The 22,702-nt window shown below is 42.7% G+C and overlaps 1 long non-coding RNA gene across 2 annotated transcripts in view; it reads right to left on the reverse strand.

Moving 5' to 3' along the window:
* LOC132391144 (uncharacterized) overlaps positions 1-11,437 on the reverse strand; it is a 31,896-nt gene extending 20,459 nt beyond the window's left edge. For both annotated transcript variants that reach the window (XR_009511100.1, XR_009511109.1), the window contains exon 1: positions 11,199-11,437. This is a non-coding gene — a long non-coding RNA (uncharacterized LOC132391144). The remainder of the gene's footprint in view (positions 1-11,198) is intronic.
* Positions 11,438-22,702: the final 11,265 nt, after the last annotated feature.

Raw genomic sequence — 22,702 nt, forward strand, 5'->3', positions numbered from 1 at the left:
TGAAAAGATGGACTCAATTTGGCAACTGAACAACAACAACAACAATAACTTTAATAGTAGAATGTAAAACTGGAGCAATTGGTTTAGTCTGGCAGCTTTGTATGAATGAACAATGACTGCGGATGAGAGTTTGGTTTAAATAAGCTGCAGGTGATGAATTGGAAATGAATAGCAGGTTGGAGGTGTTGTGGATAGTGTGGAGGGCTGTCAGAGGTTACAGCGGGACATTGATAGGATGCAAAACTGGGCTGAGAAGCAGCAGATGGAGTTCAACCCAGATAAGTGTGAAGTGGTTCATTTTGGTAGGTCAAATATGATGTCAGAATATAGTATTAATGGTAAGACTCTTGGCAGTGTGGAGGATCAGAGGGATCTTGAGGTCCGAGTCCATAGGACGCTCAAAGCAGCTGCGTAAGTTGACTCTGTGGTTAAGAGGGTATATGGTGTATTGGCCTTCATCAATTGTGGAATTGAGTTTAGGAGCCGAGAGGTAATGTTGCAGCTATATAGGACCCTGGTCAGACCCCACTTGGAGTACTGTGCTCAGTTCTGGTCGCCTCACTACAGTAAGGATGTGGAAGCCATAGAAAGGGTGCAGAGGAGATTCACAAGGATGTTGCCTGGATTGGGGAGCCTGCCTTATGAGAATAGGTTGAGTGAACTTGGCCTTTTCTCCTTGGAGTGATGGAGGATGAGAGGTGACCTGATAGAGGTGTACAAGATGATGAGAGGCATTGATTGTGTGGATAGTCAGAAGATTTTTCCCAGGGCTGAAATGATTGCCACAAGAAGACACAGGTTTAAGGTGCTGGGCAGTAGGTACAGAGATGTCAGGGGTAAGTTTTTTAACTTAGAGTGGTGAGTGCGTGGAATGGGCTGCCGGCAGTGGTGGTGGAGGCGGATACAATAGGGTCTTTTAAGAGGCTTTTAGATAGGTACATGGAGCTTAGTAAAATAGAGGGCTATGGGTAAGACTAGTAACTTCCAAGGTAGGGACATGTTTGGCAGAACTTTGTGAGGCGAAGGGTCTGTATTGTGCTGTACGTTCTCTATGTTTCTAATGGCAGGTGATTTCTGGTAGCTGGGTGGAGACTGGGACATCCTTGCTTGTGCCCGCATGACTGGACCTCACCCTTCCATGGCCAGTAGCCGACAGCCCAGTTTGGTCTAGTGGAACTCCTCGATGAGTGATGGATCCAAGAAGAAACTGGATGACACCCAATACATTTCCTCATGGGCAATCCCCTCCCAGTTGATCTGGCACTGCAAACCCCATCCGTGAATCCATTGTTATGAATCCCGTAACTGGAGAACTTACCAGCAAAGATAGAGAGGTCCGTTGAAGTCTGATGTCACTATTTTCAAACGTTTTATTTATAAAGGGACACAAAAGTAGGGTTAATACATACATTCAGATAGTGCACATTGTCAACATTCAATCTAAAGCGCGGGTATAGTAATCATCATCATTAAGAAGTGAGCTCTGCTGGTGTCTAGGGGTTAATAGATTGTCCATTGGAAATATAAAAGTCACTCTGAAAGTCTGCAGGCCTCAGCCCGTTGGAAATCGCTGGGTTTCACGTGGGGCGACCGAGAGAGAGTGATTGGGGGAGAAGAGAAAGAACTTGCCGAGTCTTGATGAATCTTCCGTGAAATCGGGGGAGCGTTGGTTCCCTCTCCCCGATGTTAGTTAAAAGCGGTTTTCTGTGATTCCAGCCACAAATTCCAATCCCGGAATCTAACGCACGTGGCTTTCTTCAGAATGGCTTCCCGCTGCTGCAGGAACACTCTCGTGTCTTCTGGGTGCGTCTGAGGGGCTGTCCCCCCGAGACTCTCCTTTATACTTCCTCACAGGGTCGCAGGTGTCAATCAGGTTGGGATGATGCAATCTCTCTCTCAACCAGCCCACCTTGCCCAAGGGCTTTTCACGTGGTCTCCATGAGACAATAGTTGCTGGCATCTTATTCTGTATCCCGGGTGGGACGTGCAATTTTGCACGTTTCTCTCTCTCTCACTTCCTGGGTCTACTGACCCCCCCTCAACGGGTGCTCTTGCGATTCTCACAAAAGAGGGGGCTGGGATCATAACACCTCCCCTCTTAAAAAACGTTTTTACCAGCGGTTAAAACGGAGTGGTCCACAGTCTTACAGGAGTTTTGGATCTAACACAATACACAAGTTTTTCTTTTCACAAAATACTACCGTTATACATTCAAGTCAGTATCTAAATAGTTAACGATTACAGTGTCCCTTTCTTTAATATCTTAACATTGCGAACCGTACATCAGACTTCAATTCAATAACCACCTATTTAATTTTTTTTTTCTTAAGCAACAAAACTAAGGAGGTGTGACCTTAGCTTAGGTGCATTTACAAAAGTTTACGCGAATACTAATCGTTTCAGTCGTTTAACTTAACCGGCAGGTCTCCAAAGGGGCTGTCTTTATTGTTCACAGACTTTGGCGCAAACCCGTTCAACCTGCTTGGCTGTCTAACAATGGCATCTCCATTAACCGTCGCCTCTTTTTAGGCGAGCCCCCCCCCCCGTGGGGAACTTGAGTAGTTTTGCGTGGTGAACCCCGCTCCTCGGGGTTATTTTAGCAACACCATGCCTCAGACTTAGACCATTTCCACCCAACTCTTTGATTTTACCCAGGTGGCTGGCCCTGTTGTCAGTCCCCTTCAGGCTATTGGTGTTTGATTCGAACTCTTTGCTCAAGTAGCATGTCGAAGGCAGCCTTTTCACACCCCATCCTGGCATAACAATAGAGTGGGGGGCCCCGCTATTCCCCGGCTCACTCTGTGAGCGATCTGCCAGGTTTAAGATTTCTTCCTTCGATTTGGAAACTACAGACTTTTCGTTTCCTTCGCCAACAATCCTCACCCCCCCATTCTTAAATTCTGCATTAACTTTGAACACTCCTTCGAGTACAGACGCCGGGGAACTCACACTTTCCCCGGTTACCAAGGTTAACCCTTTTCCCACTGAACCAAGTCCATCTGACCCACAAGGACGGCCGTCCCGTTCCACTGAATCAGATACCTCAGACTTCTTCTGAGCCCCGTTACCAGGTTCAGCACCTCGTGCATCCCCATCTCGGACACACTCAAACGGGACATTGGCCTCGTCCAGGCTTTCAACACCCGTAACTTTTTCAAATTCTAACTTCCCCTGATCCTCCCAGTTACTCCCTGGGCAGCTCCCACCCAGGGAAGGCGCAACCCTGCGAGCTGAAACAACCTCCTCGGCCTTTTCAGCAGACTCCTTCGAGGCAAGGGTATCCTTTCCATCTAGGACTGCCCTCCTCTCATTATCGGGAACACCTTTAGAACACTCAAGTTCTTCAAACAATTCTGCCAAACCAGACAGATCATCCATGTCCAACTCTGGACCTTTTAACTGCTTTATCTGTTTCTCATCTTTATCTCCTACCTTTAGGACCTTTCTCTTCGCTAAAGGCAGATCTATCTCCTCTCCCTTACCCCCTTTCACTTTACTACTCTTTGTCTTACCACCCTCGAAACCCTCATGGCACAGGGTCGGCAAAGACGTCACGGCCAAATCAAAACTGGCCAGATTTAAACTGCTCTCGTTCACAGCTCTCTCTCTCGACAGGCTGCGAGTGACCGCGCCGGCGAGATGGTCCTTGGGTGCTAGGGACGGGGCCACCGTACTCGCCGGTCGCCAGGTCGGCAGCATGGCTGACCAAGCCTTACCCCCTGTTAAGTCATTTCCCAGCAGCATGTCCACGTCAGCTCTCGGGAATTCTGAGAGCACCCCTATTTCAACTGATCCAAACACCAGCTCACAATCCAGGATGACCTTATATAAGGGCACCATTTCTATCCGTTTATTTATTCCTTCCACCTTTACCATGCCCGTTTCCCGACCAAATTCTAGTACCTTACGGCTAACCAGGGATAATTCAGAGCCCATATCCCTCCAGATTCGTACGGGAACTGGTGTGTCTCCCTCCGTCACAGACACGGTTCCGTGTGACAGACAACTCCCAGAGCCTTCTCGTTCTCTGTCTACCCTCGGCTCTCTGGTCGATTTGCTGATTACCACGGCACACCCGATAGGGACTGTGGTTTTCCCTCTTCCTATCTCCTTCCTCGGAGCAAAGCATCGAGATGCAATGTGCCCCTCCTTTCCACAATTAAAACAGGTCAAACCCGGAGCCCTCTGGCTGTCTTGCCTTTCCCCCTCAACCTTACCGCAAGCTCCCAGTGGAACCTCTGCCTCACTCGTTGGACTTTCTTGACCGTTCCCACGGTCTCTCTGGGGACCTTTATTCGAGGGAGTCTTTGTCTTGTGGTTTAGGGCATATTCGTCCGCCAACCTGGCAAATTCTGAAATGAACTTATCCGGCTTCTCATTCAAATACACCGGGATCTCCTCCGGAGCACAACTTTTAAATTCCTCAATCAAAAACAACTCCCTGAGACGCCCATAATCCTCGCCCACTCTTTCCGCGGTGCACCAATGGTCCAAGAGCACCCCCTTCTCATGGGCTAGCTCGGTATACGTTTGATTCCACCCTTTCCTTAAATTTCTAAACTTTTGTCTATAGGCCTCAGGTACCAATTCGTAAGTCCGGAGAATGACCTTTTTTTACCTCATCATAATTCTCCGCTCCTCCCTCCTCCAGGGACAAGGCCGCATATGCTCGTTAGGCCTTCCCCTTTAACACACTTTGTAACAACGCCACCCACTGCTCTTTTGGCCACTTCTGATTTACTGCCACCTTTTCAAAAAGCAAGAAATAACTATCGACATCGGTCTCCTCGAACGAGGGCACCAATCTCAACTCCCTACTAACATTAAACCGCTCTGCTTGGTCTAACCCTTGATCTCTTCGCTCGTTCTTCATCTTCTCAATTTCCCAGTCATGTTGCCTCTGTTTCTCTTTCTCTTCTGCTTCTAGCTTCTTTAGGTGAATTTCATGCTGTCTTTGCCTTTCCCTCTCTCTCTCAGCCGCTTCCAGCTCTTTAACTTAATTTCACTTTCCAACTTCAATTTCTCCACCTCTAACTGAACCGTCCCACTTGATGGTACCTCTTCAGGTATATCTCCCAATACCTCAGCTTCAAACACCTTCTTCCCAATGTAATACTGGGTTATGGCCCTTCGTACCTCCCGCTTTTTCATGGACGATCTCACTTCTGTGAGGTTCAACCCCTTCGCTAAATTTAACAAGTCTGATTTGGTGGCCGCCTCTAGGGCCCCCACCATCGGGTTTTCCATAAATTCACCCACGTCCATCTTTGCTGGTTTCCCGTCTGGCTACCCGCGTAACCAGATTCAAGTTTTTGATTTACAAGCCTGATTCAGTGGCCTCCCAATTTGGTGTCAAATCCCGAGACGAGAACCCCAACTGTTATGAATCCCGTAACTGGAGAACTTACCAGCAAAGATAGAGAGGTCCGTTGAAGTCTGATGTCACTATTTTCAAACATTTTATTTATAAAGGGACACAAAAGTAAGTTTAATACATATATTCAGATAGTGCACATTGTCAACATTCAATCTAAAGCGCGGGTATAGTAATAATCATCATTAAGAAGTGAGCTCTGCTGGTGTCTAGGGGTTAATAGATTGTCCGTTGGAAATATAAAAGTCACTCTGAAAGTCTGCAGGCCTCAGCCCTTTGAAAATCGCTGGGTTTCACGTGGGGCGACCGAGAGAGAGAGATTGGGGGAGAAGAGAAAGAACTTGCCGAGTCTTGATGAATCTTCCGTGAAATCGGGGGAGCGTTGGTTCCCTCTCCCCGATGTTAGTTAAAAGCGGTTTTCTGTGATTCCAGCCACAAATTCCAATCCCGGAATCTAACGCACGTGGCTTCCTTCAGAATGGCTTCCCGCTGCTGCGGGATCACTCTCTCGTGTCTTCTGGGTGCGTCTGAGGGGCTGTTCCCCCGAGACTCTCCTTTATACTTCCTCACGGGGTTGCAGGGGTCAATCAGGTTGGGATGATGCAATCTCTCTCTCAACCAGCCCACCTTGCCCAAGGGCTTTTCATGTGGTCTCCATGAGACAATAGTCACTGGCATCTTATTCTGTATCCCGGGTGGGACGTGCAATTTTGCACGTTTCTCTCTCTCTCACTTCCTGGGTCTACTGACCCCCCCCCCCCCTCAACGGGTGCTCTTGCGATTCTCACAAAGGAGGGGGCTGGGATCATAACACCATCAACCGGCTAATTGCCTACACTGGACCACCTTCCACCTTCCTAAGCACATTAGCAACACTTAAAAGATAGCAGGTACAATGACAGAATGTGCTAAACTCACTCAACTGGGACAAAAGTAGGTGGGAATTTTGGTCAGCATGGACCAGTTGTATGTAAGAGCCTACTTTTTTGCATTATGTCTCTATGATATAGATGGTGGTGATACTAACTCAAGGTCCTTAATGTTGCCCTTAAATGCCTTTTGAATTGCCCTTAAATGATGGCCTGCCATTGAGGTATTACATAAATCTATCTGGCATTTTATTGGATTATCTGGAGCAACAGGTTCTGTAGGTAACACATCTGAGAAAGCCTGTAATATGTTAATCTGGCAGTTACTTGTAAAATGTGTCTTGGTTTTAAGCCGGAAAAGAGATTAAGGAATTTCAAGAAAGCAGCAAGCATTTGGTTTTTGGAAGTATAAAGAACCAGAACCTACTCTGCATGCATTAAGGTCATTGAATGAACTTCAGGAGGGAGTCAAAAAAAATGCTTCTAAAAGTAGATGCAAAGACCAAAGACCAACTGGGTGAAAGGGAGACCAAAAAGAAAGGAAACAGTGGAGTTATGAAAACAGAAGATTCATCAGATGATGTTCTGGATGAGGAAATCAAGAGGAGAGATCAGATTGTAATAGGAGGATTAATTCTGTCATTCCTTCTTTGGGTTTTTTCCTTTGGGAAGAATAAGGGTTTCAGGTTGTATACTGCATAAATTCTCTGATATTAAATTGAAGCATTGAACCATTGAATAAGAGAATACATGTCAGTACCTCCAGTTGGACTCAGTCCTTTTGTGCGTTGTCCCCTAGCTGTCATTCTGTGCTTTTGTACTGCCATATGCTCCTGTCCCCAGTCCTTCTCTACTCTGGCCCTCACCTGTTTCCCATTATTACCTGTATTGCTGCCACCTGTGTCTTAATGGTTTCCCCTATCATCTGCCTCTCTGTTTATTGCTCAGTGTATTTCAGTCCTGTGTTTTCACCTGTGTTTTGCCAGATTCTGCCAGTGAGTTTTCCTGAGCCTTTCCAGCATGCATATCTGAACTCTGTCCTTTTGAGTATCGACCCTGCCTGCCGATTTCACCTGTTTATCTTGATTGTTCTGGTTTTTCGACTCTGCCTGATTCCTGATTCTGATTTTTGGATTTATCTGGATTTTTGATCTCCACCTGAATGTTGACGCTGACTTGGTTGCCTCTCTGGATTTGTTACTCAATAAATATCACAGTGCGCACGGTACTTGGACTGCAACTGGGTCCCTGCTCCAGCGCCCTGACAATACATATTCCAGTGAAATAAATGTAACATCCCAAGATCAGGATACATATCCTAGAAAAAGGAAAAGAAGGAGGAGGATAACATGAGTGCTATGGAAATGGAAGGGGATAAACTCAACTACCTAGTTTCTCAAATTCAAAGATACAAGAAGAAAAAGGAAGGCAAGCAAAAGAAAGAAGTTGAAAGGGAAAGAAGCAAGGATCAAAGTAGATCCAGAGAGAAAAGCCAAAAAAAAAGAGAAGAAATGTGTTCAGAGCTGTCAGAACCACTACCTAAATTCTCAGAATCTACTCCTACAAGTACCATGGAGCAGAAGCTGAGATTGTTTTCACAGCCGCAGGTCTCACCTGCCAAGCAGAAGGATTCCCCCTTGTTGGGAAAGACATTATCCCACAAGAGTAAGAAAGTCTCCACAGCAATGAAATCTTTTGGCTTGAATGGGACAATTTTTTTTTATGCTGTGGAATTCTGTATTCAGTAGATGTATTATATTGTATACTGTGTATATAGTTGGCTGCATTCTCTATTGAGTTTGTAGCTAAGCGAGAGGAATGCTGTGCATTTAATATTTCAATAATATTTGATTAATCTTGTAAATGTATTATTGAATAAGCATTCTTTGTTTAAATATTTAACTACAGGTTATATGTAAAAATCAGTGAATTTGATACGTCATGACACTACCGCATGATATGTACGCACTTTGCTTAAATGAAGCTGAACTGAGATTCTCTTGTTTTGCTTTGAATTGTTTTCACGTCTTGGAGTTACAGAATATTACGCATCTGGACCAAGGTCCACAGTACAGTACATATAATTCGCACACAGAATACATAATGTAATATTACCACAAATAAATTAACAAGCAACAAGATGTATATACAACAAAAGAAGTAAACAGTAAAACGTTACTGGTGCTTTGTACAAGATGAGACCGTATGATGAGATTCATACATGTGGCAGGAAGTTTAGTAGTCTTATGTCCTGGGGGGAAGAGGCTGCTTCTCATCCTGACAATTCTTTCCCTGAAGCTACGGGTACTTCTTGCCCAATGGTAAGAGGTCAAAGAGATCGTTGTAACAATTTTGTTTCACCAGTCAGGGTTGTTGGCCCTGAGCTGAACCCCCAACCTGGAGGAACCTTGTCTAGCTAAATGAGAGAATAATTCCAGACAGGCAGCACCAGCGGTCAGCATTAGACCATAGACCAAAGGACCATAAGATTAAATCATGGCTGATCCTTTTCCCCCTTGTCAATGCCATTCCCTGGTCTTCTCTCTGTAAACTTTGATGCCGTGTCCAAGAATCTATCAGGCTCTGCATTAAATACACCCAATGACCTGACCTCCGCAGCTGCCCATGGTAACAAATTCCAAAAATTCACCACCTTCTGGATAAAGACGTTTCTCTGCATTTCTGTATTAAATGATGCCCCTCTATCCTGAGGCTGTGCCCTCTTGACTTAGGCTCCTCCACCAAGGGAAACATTCTTTCTACATCAACTCTGTCTAAGGCTTTCAACATTCAAAAGGTTTCATTGAGATACCCCTCATCCTTATGAATTCCATTGAGTACAGGCCCAGAGCCATCAAACATTCCTCATATGATAACCCTTTCATTCCTGGAATCATCCTTGTGAACCTCCTCTGAACCCTCTCCAATGTCAGCACATCTTTCCTTAAATGAGGAGCCCATAACTGTTCAAAATACTCAAGGTGAGGCCTCACCAGTGCCTTATAAAGCCTCAGCCACACATCCCTGCTCTTGTATTCTAGACCTCTTGAAATGAATGCTAACATGGCATTTGCCTTCCTCACCACCAACTCTACCTGCAAGTTAAACCTTTCAGATTGTTCTTTACAAAGACTTCCAAGTCGCTTTGCATCTCAGATTTTTGTATTTTCTCCCCATTTAGAAACATGTATTTCTACTACCAAAGTGCATGCCCATGCATTTTCCAACATTGTATTTCATTTGCTACTTTCTTGCCCATTCTAAGTCCTTCTGCAGCCTACCTATTTCCTCAGCACTACCTTCCCCTCCACCAATCTTCACATCATCTGCAAACTTGGCAACAACGCAATCCATTCCATCATCTAAATCACTGATGTACAGCATAAAAAAAGGCGGTCCAAACACCGACCTCTAGGCACTGGCAGCTAACAAGGAAAGGATCCTTGCATTCCCACTCACTGTTTGAAGCTGTTTTATTGGAGTTGTGAGATAGCAGCTCTACTCATGGGTCACAGTGCCATATATTCTAATAATATGGGGGAATGATTCTGTTTTTCCCATTAAACCACCTTGAGCATGACTTTGCTATTCTCTCATTCCTTTGTTGGCCAACACTTTCACCACATTAGTTACTTCACTTCTCATCTATTCTTCCCTCTCTGTGTCCTTCCCTTTATTCATTATTGATTTTAACTCCATCTATATGACCATAAGATTTAGGAACAGAATTAGGCCATTTAGCCCATTGAATCTGTTCTGTCATTTCATCATGGTTGATCCATTTTTCCGCTCAGCCCTAGTCTCCTGCTTTCATTCTATATCCCCTTATGTCCTGACTAATCAAGAATTTATCAACTTTTGCCTTAAATAAATATAAAGACTTGGCCTCCACACCTAGTCTGCATTCAAAGAACAAGTCATCAGCCTGAAAGGATAATCTCATTTCTTGCACATGGATGTTGCTGATCTGATAAGCATTTCGGTCATTTTCTGTCCTGACTTCAGTAGAACTCCAATGATCTGGAAACCTCAGGACTCTTGCAGTGCCAGACCAGCAAGTACTTTGGACACGAGAGGTGCTGGGAACTTTGGCAACACACACAAAACACTAGTGGATGTCAGCAGGTCAGGCAGGAAAATAAAAAATATTTTGAACAATTGGATCTATCTCCTATAAGTACAACAATACACACAGATTTCATATGATGACATTTACTGTGAACAGATGAACTTAAAAGAATAAGGTTCCTGTGCATTTGAAAGGAGTGTAGGTAGGGGCTGCAGTGAGTTCATAGGGGGTGTAGGAAACAAGGTCACAATGAGGTTAGAAGGATCACGAATCAAATTTAATTGCTGTGTACACTTAGTGGCCACTTTATTCGGTACACCTGCTTGTTAATGCAATTATCTGATCAACCATTCATGTGGCAGCCACTCAACACATAAAAGCATGTAGATACTGTTCAGACTGAGCATCCAAATGGGGAAGAAATGTGATCTAAATGACCTTGACAATGGAATGATTGTTGATACTGTGATGGCATTGTGTTTGCTGACAGTGAAATTCTAAACTCAAATGAAAATCTTAAGCCCTATTGGGTATAGATAGCTATGGATACAATCTCTAAATGGTGTTTTTACTATAGCTACCTACTGTAAGCTTCAAAGACTACTTCACTTCCCTGTTTATCCTCATTGGCGAGTTTAGCTTCCTATATCCACTGAGTGGCCGTCCCCATCTCTACGAAGGAGGAGATGCTTTCAACTAACAAAATATTTTAAACACAGTTCATTTATTTTCAATGATGCACATTTAAATCCAGGCAAAATTCTTAAAACACATTTAAAAATCACAAAGGTTTTCCATCTTATAAACCATTTATAAATTATGAACCATTTCTAAAGTACAAGGATTTCCAGAACACAGATACAATTCCTAGAAGCTAAAGACATACCAATAACTTGCAGATGTCCAAATCATCTGTCACAGAAATCGAAGGTAGAGGAATGGATTCTAGTCACCCACATTTCTATTGTTCTCCTTGCTGTCCTTGACCATTCCTAATAAGCCTTACAACTCTCTTACATTTATACTGATTTTTATTTTGCCACATACATGTGTTATTTTTTCAGGTACCTCATTTACACAAATTGTCTAAAAACTTCTAGAGACACAGTTCCCAGATATCCACAATTAATGCTGTGAAGTGACTCTTTGAGCATGCAAATCTGCCAACTATTAATAGATCAACTATTTGACGTGCTGAGTGTTAGTGTCAATCTGGTGTTCAACCCTTCTTGATGTAGCTAGCTCTGTCTGGTTTGAATCAAGCATAACTCATTGTCTACACTGCATCTACTGAGCAGTCAGCTCCATGCTGTGGGGAAACAGAGCTGTGCTTTATAGACAGCAATGTTTGTTTGCGAAGGTACCGCTTTAACTTCAGCCTGATTATTGCTTTCCATTCACTTTAAGAAATGAAGATTGGCTCCCGTTTACAACAAGAAGTTGAACAAAGAATATTGTTTGGAAGTTTAACTTACTCAAAAACAACTCTTTGATCTCTATATGCGTCAGCTGCTGTGGTAGAAAACTGAGCTTGGCCCAGGACAGTGAATATCTATTGTAATGCCAGATGGGGTGGTTTGCGTATATCAGACACTACTGATCTCCTGGGATTTTCACACACAGCAGTGTCTAGAGCTTACAGAAACTGGTGTTAAAACAAAAAAAAACAACAGCAAAGGAGCAGCAGTTCTGTGTGCAAACAAAAAATGTTTTTCTTATGCAAGAGATCAGAGGAGTATGGGCAGACTGGTCCAAGTTGTCAGGAAGACAACAGTAAATCAAGTCACCATGCATTACAAAAGTGGTGTACAGAACAGCACAGCACATTGATCCTTGAGGCAGATGTGCTTCAGCAGCAGAAGAACATGGAGATGCATTAGGTACAGGAAGTACTTAATAAAGTGGCCACTGAGTGTAGATGTACATTGAATTAGGTATTTGCTGTGGTGTGTTGGTGTAACATTCAACAAGAAACAACATTCAACAATGATAAAGAATAAATAATTATATAAAATAAAGTTTGAGGTTAAAGTACAGAAAAGGAAAAAAAAGTCCAAAAATATACATAAATATCAGCACGTATTTGCAATGTAAACAGCATTATAAATGGTGGTTTAAATCGTTTGCAGTGCTGTGGAGTTATGAGTGAGGGAAATTAGGGAGAGTGGGGTGGGGACTGACTAGAATGGTTGATCAGATTAACTAGCTCAGACACAGGAACCAGAACCCTGCAGAATTTAAACAGAGCATAAGAACCAAATGCAGGTGAATCAGATGCTGAACAACCAGGACTTCCAGAAACAACAGGGCAGCATGCTGTCTGAATTTTGCTGTTCCTTGAATACCATAGGTTCCTTCCAAAAGCCAGTGCAGAAAGGAAATAACTGCAAAGATACATCATGCATGGAACTTACTGAAGAGAGAGAATTATTGGTTGAGTGCTAAAGTGGCAATTATTAAATACAATTAATGAATTGAATTTGAAAGTCAGATCACCTATTGGAGTCAACTTACCCCACTGGGACATTAAACTGAAGGAAACCAGTAAAGGGTAACATTGGCATGTTAATCTGTTATAATACAAGCTCAACCCTTTTACAAAGTTTTGCAGCATGTTATATAAGACAAGATGCCTCGGCGAATGCGAACAGCTCTCACCTCTCAATCGCTGCCCTTCTTCGAGGAGGCAATTTAATACAATTACGGATTTCTCTATCTGGGAAACCAACCTCTGCATTTGAATTAAATTGTTTCTCTAAATGGTACCATTTGTGTAAGGGAATAATTTAATGGATGATGAATCAAGGTGAACTAAAGTATACCAAGCAAACCAAAACACAGATGCAAAGTGCTGGAATGACTGTTCTGAGATTCCTAAACAACAACGAAACATAATGAAGATTATGCAAATGGGACCTTGTAAATGAGAATCTTTCTTCTGAGATTTTTGACTGTTTAGGGATTAAAAATGCTAAAAGATGTGAATTATTCTAACCTCTCCCTGTTATTAGCCACTGGTGACACAGTGCAGCACCAGACTTCAAGGCGAATGGTCCCTAGTTTAAATCCAGCTAGCTCCTTGCATACTCTCCATCCGTGCTGGGTTAGGTGGCGACTGGGCCTTGTAAAACACAGTCAAAAGCTATGGAAACAGCAAAAATGCCACCCGATGTGCCATAAGGTATGAAAAGAAACAACAACTCTCTGTAACCGGATTCTGGATTTCTTGATAAAAGGGCATTTTTGACAGCAACATCCCTAGTTCCATTCCACTGAGCACTGGTGAACCCCAGGACCTTGTACTCAACCCACTGCTGATGCATGATTGCATTGCTGGATCCAGTTCAAACCAAATCAGGTTGATTGATGATACAACGGTGGTTGGCCTCATTAACAATGGCGTACAGAGAGTAAGTAGAGTGGCCAGTAGAAGGGTGCAAGCATAACAACTTGAGTCGCTATGTAGAGAAGACTAAAGAGATGTTTGTGGTCTTTAGGAAGGTGCAGGCTGACCATATATACTGCTTCCCTGTGGAGTGAGTTAGGAGCAGCAGGTTTCTGGGATTGCACATAATAGACAATCTCGCCTGGTATCTCAACAACGCCTCTTTGCTCAAGAAAGCACAGCAGCATTGCCACTTCTTGAGGGGACTGAGGCAAATGAGGCTCTCCCCCCATCCACTCATAATTTGAATCAATTTTTACAGGAACCCCGTCGGGAGTGCTCTGACTGGCTGCATCACACTCTGGTACGGGAATTGCCAGTAAGTTGACCGCAATTTGCAATGAAGGGTTGTGAGGACTGCTAAGAGGATTATCAGGGTCTCTCTTCCACCCGTTAGAGATACTTATCTGGAGCGCTGCATGTGCAAGGCCCACAGAATTGTCAATGATCTCTCTCACCCATCCAACAATCTCTGTACAGATACAGCAATGAAGAACCCTTCTACATCTGAGTGTGACAGTATTTCTGAATCTCCACCTGGGACTTGCCTGATAAAAATAAAAACCAAGAGGAAGCTACTGACATGATGAACTGTTAGTTCTGATGAAGGGTCTCGGCCCGAAACGTCAACAGTGCTTCTCCTTATCCTTATAGATGCTGCCTGGCCTGCTGTGTTCCACCAGCATTTTGTGTGTGTTGCTTGAAGTTCCAGCATCTGCAGATTTCCTTGTTTGTGTTAATCAGAATTGTCTGGTTTTCCCTGATTTTATTCTCAAAAATCAATGAATATGTTGTCAAAAAAAAAATCACTCCCTACTTGTACATAGTTTTTTCCTTTTTCTTGTTTTTTCTTTCCACTCTTTTCTATAAGTGTATACCTCAGATAAATACTTTGTGGAGATTTGTGATATATATGATTATATGATATATATGTACAATGTCTGAAATATGTCTTATGGAAATGTTTGATGATGAACTTCAATAAAAAAATAAATTACAAAAAAAAAGAATTGTCTGGTTTTCAATCCACTGGTGTCCACAGTTTTAGGAAAACTACTGTTCATGTCTGCATTTTAAATTTAATCTACAATCCACATTCATGTCTGAAAAATGTCTGCTGTCGAGCTCAATTTTTGTTATTTACCCTAACTCCAGAATACGCTCTAACAGATCAAGCATTGGGTCTTTGCTTGTGAGATGTGGTGCTGGGCAGATAATTGACTGTGGGAAGAATACCAATAAAGTGATATGTAATGGTCTGCTTTTAATGGGAGGCTGGTAATCAGTAAGGACTCAGTGAGCAGAAGCTTCAGTTTCTGTGCTAAGTGACTCTTTGACCTTATCTCATGGCAATCAAAGTATAATCTGTCCACTGGCTCCACTTTATCCACAGGGCACATTGTTTCCATGAAGAACACATCATGAATACAGAGATGAGAAATCAGTTAGCCAGTTCCCCATGGGCCCTTGTCCTAGAGTCTGTTCTTCAAGGAGTCTAGGTGGTGACTGCTTTGGGCATTGAGCAATTCAGGGGATCAAAGACAAGATCAAATACTTGTACTTCAAGTGTAGAAATCTGATAAATATCAGTCATGCCGTTGTTACCTCAATAGTGTATGTATAGAACAGTGTTTGTCTTTTACATGGTTCTTCTGACCTAATGAATTCACACTGCTCAGTTACACCCATGTGACCAATTAACCTATACATCTTTGGAATGTGGAATTAAACCAGAGTACCTGCAGGGAACTATGTGATCACGATGAGAACCTACAAACTCCTCACCGGACGGAAGCAGGAATGAGCCTGGCTTGCTGCTGCTTTAATAGTGTTACGCTACTCTGCAGCCTCATAGTCCGAAGATGTACTTGTGGAAGCCTATAAGTGTCACCATGCACCAGGTGCCAGCGTAGCATGCCCACGACCCACTAACCCTAACGGTACATCCACTGGAACGTTGGAGGAAAACAGAGCACCCAGAGGAAATCCACGCAGTCATGGGAAAAATGTAGGAACTCCTTACAGCAGCAGGAATTGAACATTGATCTTCCAGTTACAGGTGCTGTAAAGAAAGCACTAACTGCTATTATGCTACTGTAGAGTGTCTGAGCTGTACAGCACAGAAACATGCGCTTTAGCCCAATTAGTCCTTGTCAATTAAACTGTCTTTCTGAGGCCCCATTTGGAATACTGCATGCATTACTGGTCACCCTAATATAGGAAATAAATCATTAAACTGGAGAGGGTGCAAAAAAGATTTATGAGTTTGTTACTGGGACTGGAGGACTTGAGCTAAAAGGAGAGGCTCAATATCCTAAGACTTATTTCTAGGAATCAAAGGAGAGTGACGTTATAGAGGTTTATAAAATCATTAGGGCAGAGATAAGGTGAGTACTGATGAAGGGTTTCGGCCAGAAACGTTAACTGTTTATTCATTTTCATAGACACTACGTGACCTGCTGAGCTCCTCCAGAATTGTATGTGTGCATTGCTTTGAATTTACAACATCTGCAAAATCTCTTGTGTTACTCAGTCTTTTCACCAGGGCCATGGTATCCAAAACTAGAAGTTTAAGGTGAGTGGAGAAAGATTTGAAAGGGATCAGAGGAGCAACTTTTTCTGCTCCTCTGTGGTATGTGGAACAAGCTGCCAGAGGAAGTGGGACTGACAATTTTAGATATATTCGGCCAGTTTTATGGTTAGAAAGGACTTACAGGGGTTCCCAGTCTGGTGTCCATGGACCCCTCAGTTAATGGTTGGAGCTCATGGCATAAAAGATTTTGGGACCCCTCGGCTTAGAGGATTATTTGCCAAATACAAGCAAATGGAACTGAGCTTAGTCGGGCAACTTCTTACAGCTTGTTACTCTGCTAACATTTAGGGCAGCAATGAAGGTCTTCCCTCTCTGGTGGTGTTCAGAGATTCCACCATCATGTCAGTAGTTCCTCCTTGGTTTTCGCAACTGTTAGTCATGCAAATCCTGGATGGAAACTCGGGAATATAGTCGCACTGAGATGTAGAAGGAATCTTCATTGTTGTTTCTGTAACAATTTTTTATTATCACAACTTTGTGTTAACCCTGAGCTGAAACCCATTGCACCTGGAAGACTAATGGACCTGACCTCTACCCTTTGATCTTTAGGACATAGGTAACCCCACCAAGAGCCAAAGCATAAAATCATGACTCCTGCCAATATAGCCCTCTGAGTTACTGAGGCACACAATTCTCCAAACCCTACGACAAGGTTGTGATCCTCTTGGAGGTGTCAGGCAACTTGTTTGGCATAAATGCGTTGGGTGAAGGGTATGTTTTGGAGCTGTATAGATAGTCCAATGCTTTCTACTGCAGTATAGATTTCCGTGGGACATGCCAGACACTTCCAACGTGAAGTTCCATCTACCTGTTAACACCAACTTGCATTGACTTTTGGTTTGGCTGTCCCTCTGTTTTAAAATCCTCATGCTTGTATTCAAAACTCTTCATGCTGCTCCTGCAATCTTCTCCAGCTACATAATCCCTGCAATTATGATATCTTACAGATCCCTGAATTTAACAACTACACCTGGCCTTTTAGTTGTTAAGATTCTAGGCTCAGTAACACTCTCCCAGAACCTCTGTCTTTCTTTTGCTCTGTTTAATGTTCTTTACACCCTTGATCTGGCCATCTACTAGAGTATCTCCTGCACTCCCACAAAGTGCCTCAACAAAAATTATACCCAGAGGCTACCCATTTTAATTCATTCCCATTCCCATTCCCATTCTATGTTGGTCCATGGTCTCCTCTACCTCCATGCCCAGCCACAATCAGGTTGCAGAAGCAACATCTCATATTCTACCTGGGTAGCCTCCAACCTGATGGCATGAAAACATATTTCTCTAACTTCTTGTAATTTTTCCCCTCTCTCCCTTCTCTCTTTTTCCATTCCCTATTCTGGTACCTCTTTCACCCCTTCTCTCCTCCTCACTTAAACATCACCTCCCTCTGGTTTCCCTCCTCCTTCCTACACTTCCATGGTCCACTACCCTCTCCTATTAGATTCCTGATCCTTCACCCTTTTATCTCTTCCACATCATCTCTCAGATTCTTACTTCATCACCCCTAAGCCATCCATCTATCTTTCCCCTCACCTGGTTTCATGTGTCGCCTGCCAGCATTTATTCCTTCCCTTCCCCCCACCTTCTTATTCTGTCTTCATCCCCTTCTTTTCCAGTCTTGATAAAGAGCCTTGACCCAAAACCTTGACTGCTAATTCCCCTCCATTGATGCTGCCTGATCTGTGAAGCATTTCCAGTCCCCACTCTGGCCTCTTTCCTCTTCTCCTAACTTGTCTATCACCTTCCTCTGGTGCTCCTCCTCCTTCCTTTTCTCCCATGGGCTATTCTCCTCTCCTATTCAATTCCATCTTCTTCTGTCATTTATTTTTTTCCACCTGTCACCTCCCAGCTTCTTACTTCACCCTTCTCTACCATCCACCCAGCTTCACCAATCACCTTCTAGCTTATGCTCCTTCACCTCCCCCCTTCCTTCTTATGCTGGCATCTTCACACTTCCTTTCCAGTTCTGAGGGAGGGTCTTGGCCCAAATTGTCAACTGTTTAATCATTTCCACAGATGCTGCCTAACCTGCTGAATTCCTCCAGCATTTTATTTTGTGTGTTGCGCTTTCTGTATGTTGCTCAGGATTCCAAGCATCTGCAGAATCTTTTGTGTTTATGATTTCATTAAAAGTACTACTTAAGGGAAGGTGTTGTGGCGGCTGGGGAAAACAGAACAATTCCCATAAATACATGGACTGATGGATAATGCTTGGCGAGCTGTTTGTTGGAATCTAATTAAGAACAACAATTGAACATTCTATAATGGAGAAATATTTAAAGATTACAATCACTAGAGAAAAATTAATAAAGTGAGAATACATAAAACTATTACAAAAAAAACAAAGAGCTGTGGAGGCTGGGAATCAGAAATGTAGAGAGAAAATGTTGAAAACATTTACACTGATTTGAACAACATTAACTTTACACATCCATGACCATTCATCAGGCGAGAAACAGAGTTAAACGTTCAGTCTGAGAACTTTTACCAATATCAAGTGGTTTCTAACCTGAGTCTGTTTTTCTCTCCACAGATGCTGCCTGACCTGCTGGGTTTTCACCAGTTATCTGTGTTTTTTTTTTATTTTCAATTTCCAGCATCTGGTTTTCAGCATTCAAGAGATAATCTGTCAGATAAGTGGTAATGCAGGTAGACAATGTGGTGAAGAAAGCATATGGCATGTTTGCCTTCATTTCATGGGCACTGCCCAAAGAAGTTGGGACATCAAGTTATAGCTGTACAAGATATTGCTATGACTGCATTTGGAAAAGTATGTGCAGTTCTGGTCCATAAGATATAAAAACAGGATTTGGATATTTGACCTATTGAATCTTCTCTTCAATTTGATCGTGGCTTATTTATTTTCCAACTCATTTCAGTTTTAAAGTGACATCCCATTATTCTGAGGCCATGTCCATGGATCTTAGATTCTCTCACTATTAGAAACATTCTCTTCACATGTCTATGAAGGTTCTCAATCATCCAGGTCATTGTATATCAAGCAGTTATGAATCAAGGCAGCAAGACATGCTATGTTGTCTAGAAGACGTTTCACCACTTACCCGAAAGGCTTGTTCAGTTCTGATCCATGGTGGGTAGTTTTCTGGCTTAAAAGCTCTGTGAATTGTTTAAGGTATAGCAATCGCCTGAGAGTCCACGTCCACTCTATCCTCTACACATCCACTCCATCCAATCATTTTTGGTACCCAGACCTTTCAACGAGAACCTCCTCCCCCCCCCTTATATTTCTGAACTCCATTGAGTACAGGGTCCAGGGACATCAAATACTCTACAAAGTTAATGTCTATCAGAGGTTTAACTGGAAACAGCTGAAAAACTCCGACCAAATTCTGCACAAAATAACTCAAGCAGATTATGACTCATCTACATCTATGCATTCAATCAGGTTTAATATTACTGGCATATGCTGTGAAATTTGTTGTTTTTGCGGCAGCAGTACCTTGCAATACATAATAGTAAAAACTGTAAATTACATTAAGTATATATACGGTTTTATTGTTTTATTATTATAGCTAAATTAAATTTAAAAGTAGTCAAATTAAATAAGTAATGGAAATAAAAGTAGTGTGGTAATGTTCGTTGGTTAAATGGCCATTCAGAAATTTGATGGCAGTGAGGAAGAATTTTTTTCCTGAATCATTGAGTATATGCCTTCAGGCTCCTATATCTATCCCCTGAGGTTAGCAATGAGAAGAGGGCATGTCCTGGGTGACAGGGGTCCTCAATGATGGATACCAACTTTTTGAGGCATCGTTCCTTGAAGATGTCTTGGATACCAGCGAGGGTAGTTCCCATGATGGAGCTGACTAAATTCACAACTTTCTGCAACTTATTTCAATCCTGTGCAGTACCCCACCCACACCAGATGGTGATACAGCCAGTTAGAATGCTCTCCACGGTACACCTGTAGAAATTTGTGATTTGTCTTTGGTGACATACCAAATCTCCTCAAACTCCTAATGAAATACAGAAAAATGCAGATCTATTGTAACAAGAGAGCTACGAATGGTGGTCAACTGAAGTGCAGGGTGAGGTCTAGAATTAATTCATACTCAAACTCAGACTCGAAATAAGACAACACAAATGAAATCCAAAGGGAACATTACAAACCATAGTACTAGAAATGTAACTCTTACATTTGAGCACTGAGTACTCACACCAACGCCTTTAAGGACAGACTTTCCCTGAAGTGATGTTGTAAGCAATAATTGACAGTCCGAGTCTTAAAGGGACAGTGGCAGCTAACAATATACCAGGGAACTGAAATGCTGAAATTTGGATGTTTGCCCCTGTTTAAACAGGAACATGACATCTATAAAGTTGTGATCTGCAAGTTGAAATATTAATAACTGATACACTACAGCTAGGGATATCAGTGGCAAGTTTGGTGGAATGTTGTGGCACCTTGCCCCTAATCAAGGAAAATAAAGCTCAAGATGGAATCATATTCCTGATTTCAGATAATGCAGCTTGTAGGGAGCGTAGGTGATACAATGTGCAAGGGTCAAAGTCAAGTTCATTGTCATATGCAGTGGCACGTACACTCAGTGGCCACTTCATTAGGTACAAGTACACCTACTCGTTAATGCAAATATTTCTTTTATTCATTAATTTATTTTATTTAGAGATACAGCTTGGAACAGGTCCTTTCTGCTCAGTGAACTACACCACGTAACACCCAACTACTTATAGATTAATATTTAATATTTGTTGTCAGGCGAGGTGATTTGAGTATCTCAGAAACTGCTGATCCACTGGAATTTTCATGCACAACAGTTGATAGAGAGTGGTACGAAAAATAAAAATAAAAACATCCAGAGACTAACAGTTCTGTGAGTGAAAATGCCTTGTTTATGAGAAAGGTCAGTGGAGATTGGGCAGACTGGTTCAAGTTGACAGGAAGGAGACAATAACTCAGATAACCACATATTACATTCCTGTACGTGATAAAATGACCATCAGGTTCTGTATATACAGTACTGTGCAAAAGTCTTAAGCACATATGCATTATATAGCCAGGATGCCCAAGATATTTGCATGGTACTGTGTTTGTCAACATGGAGGGGAGATCAAATTTGTAAGTATGGCTGGAGCAAAGAACATTGGGAATAGCGAGAGTGGAGCACCAGGGGAGGGTAGTTGTGCAGGTGGTAGAGAAAGGGTACAAGGGGCAGGGGGTGACATGGGAGCAGACACACCCAGCCCTGAGACACTAAGCACTGCCACTTCTTTCCAACCAGCTGGTTTATTGAACATTACAGAATGTCTCTCTGGTGCTTCCCACTCCTTCCCCTCTCCCTTCCCCCTTTCCCATCTGTGATTCCCCTCTCCTTGCCCCCTTCCCACTCTCAGTCCATAATGGAGACCCATCAGGTTTATCATCACTCACATATGTCATGAAATGTGCTTTTGTTTTGCAACAGTAGTACAGTGCAATACATAAAATCACTATAGCACTGTACAAATATTTTAGCCATCCTAGCTCAATATATGTGCCAAAGACTTTTTCACTGTACTGTATGTACAGGTGTAATGAAAGACTGCAGCTGCATCACAGGCACATTGCATCAAATATGGAGCATTCACAAGAAAAAGACAAAGATTAGAAATAAATTATTTGCAACTTTCACCAGAACATAATTAAAGCATAAAGTTCATTATAGTGGAAAGTGATCGAAGTGGTTACAGTGCTTCTGAACGTAGCAATTTGCTGGTTGGTTCATGAACCAAGTGGTTGAAGAAGAATAGCTCTCCTTGAACCTGGTAATGTGGGACTTCAGGCTTCTGTAGGTAGCCGCGAGAAGGTGGTGTGACATAGTGGTGCAGTATCTTTGATGTTAGATGTTGCCTTCTTCAGATAATGCTTCACGTAATTACTGCTGAAGCTGTGGATGGATACGCCTGGGATGAACTGGGAGGTAGAATAATGTGCACAGTCTTGAATGAGTTTGATTATGATTGGCTTTGAATATGATGGGATCCCTATCTCTCTCTGCTGACTCTCCATAGTTATAACATTGGAGTTTGCTTCCAGGAAGGACGCAACCATCTTGCTGTAGGACTAGAGCCTACATAGGTCCAAACTGGGTAAGGTTGGAGACTTCTTTCCCTGAAGTACATTAGATGGATTTCTGTGGTATTCTGACTGTGCTAATGATGCCAGACTGTATTTCCAAATTTTCGTTAAAGTTCAAAATTATAGAACACTACAGCACAGAAACAGGCTCTTTGTCCCATCTAGTTCATGCTGAACCATTAATCTGCGTAGTCCCATCAACCTGTACTCGGACCATTTACCTGTCCAAACTTCTTTAAGGGTTCGCAAGGA

This window comes from Hypanus sabinus, chromosome 1 (assembly GCF_030144855.1).
Source record: "Hypanus sabinus isolate sHypSab1 chromosome 1, sHypSab1.hap1, whole genome shotgun sequence".
Lineage (NCBI taxonomy): Eukaryota > Metazoa > Chordata > Chondrichthyes > Myliobatiformes > Dasyatidae > Hypanus > Hypanus sabinus.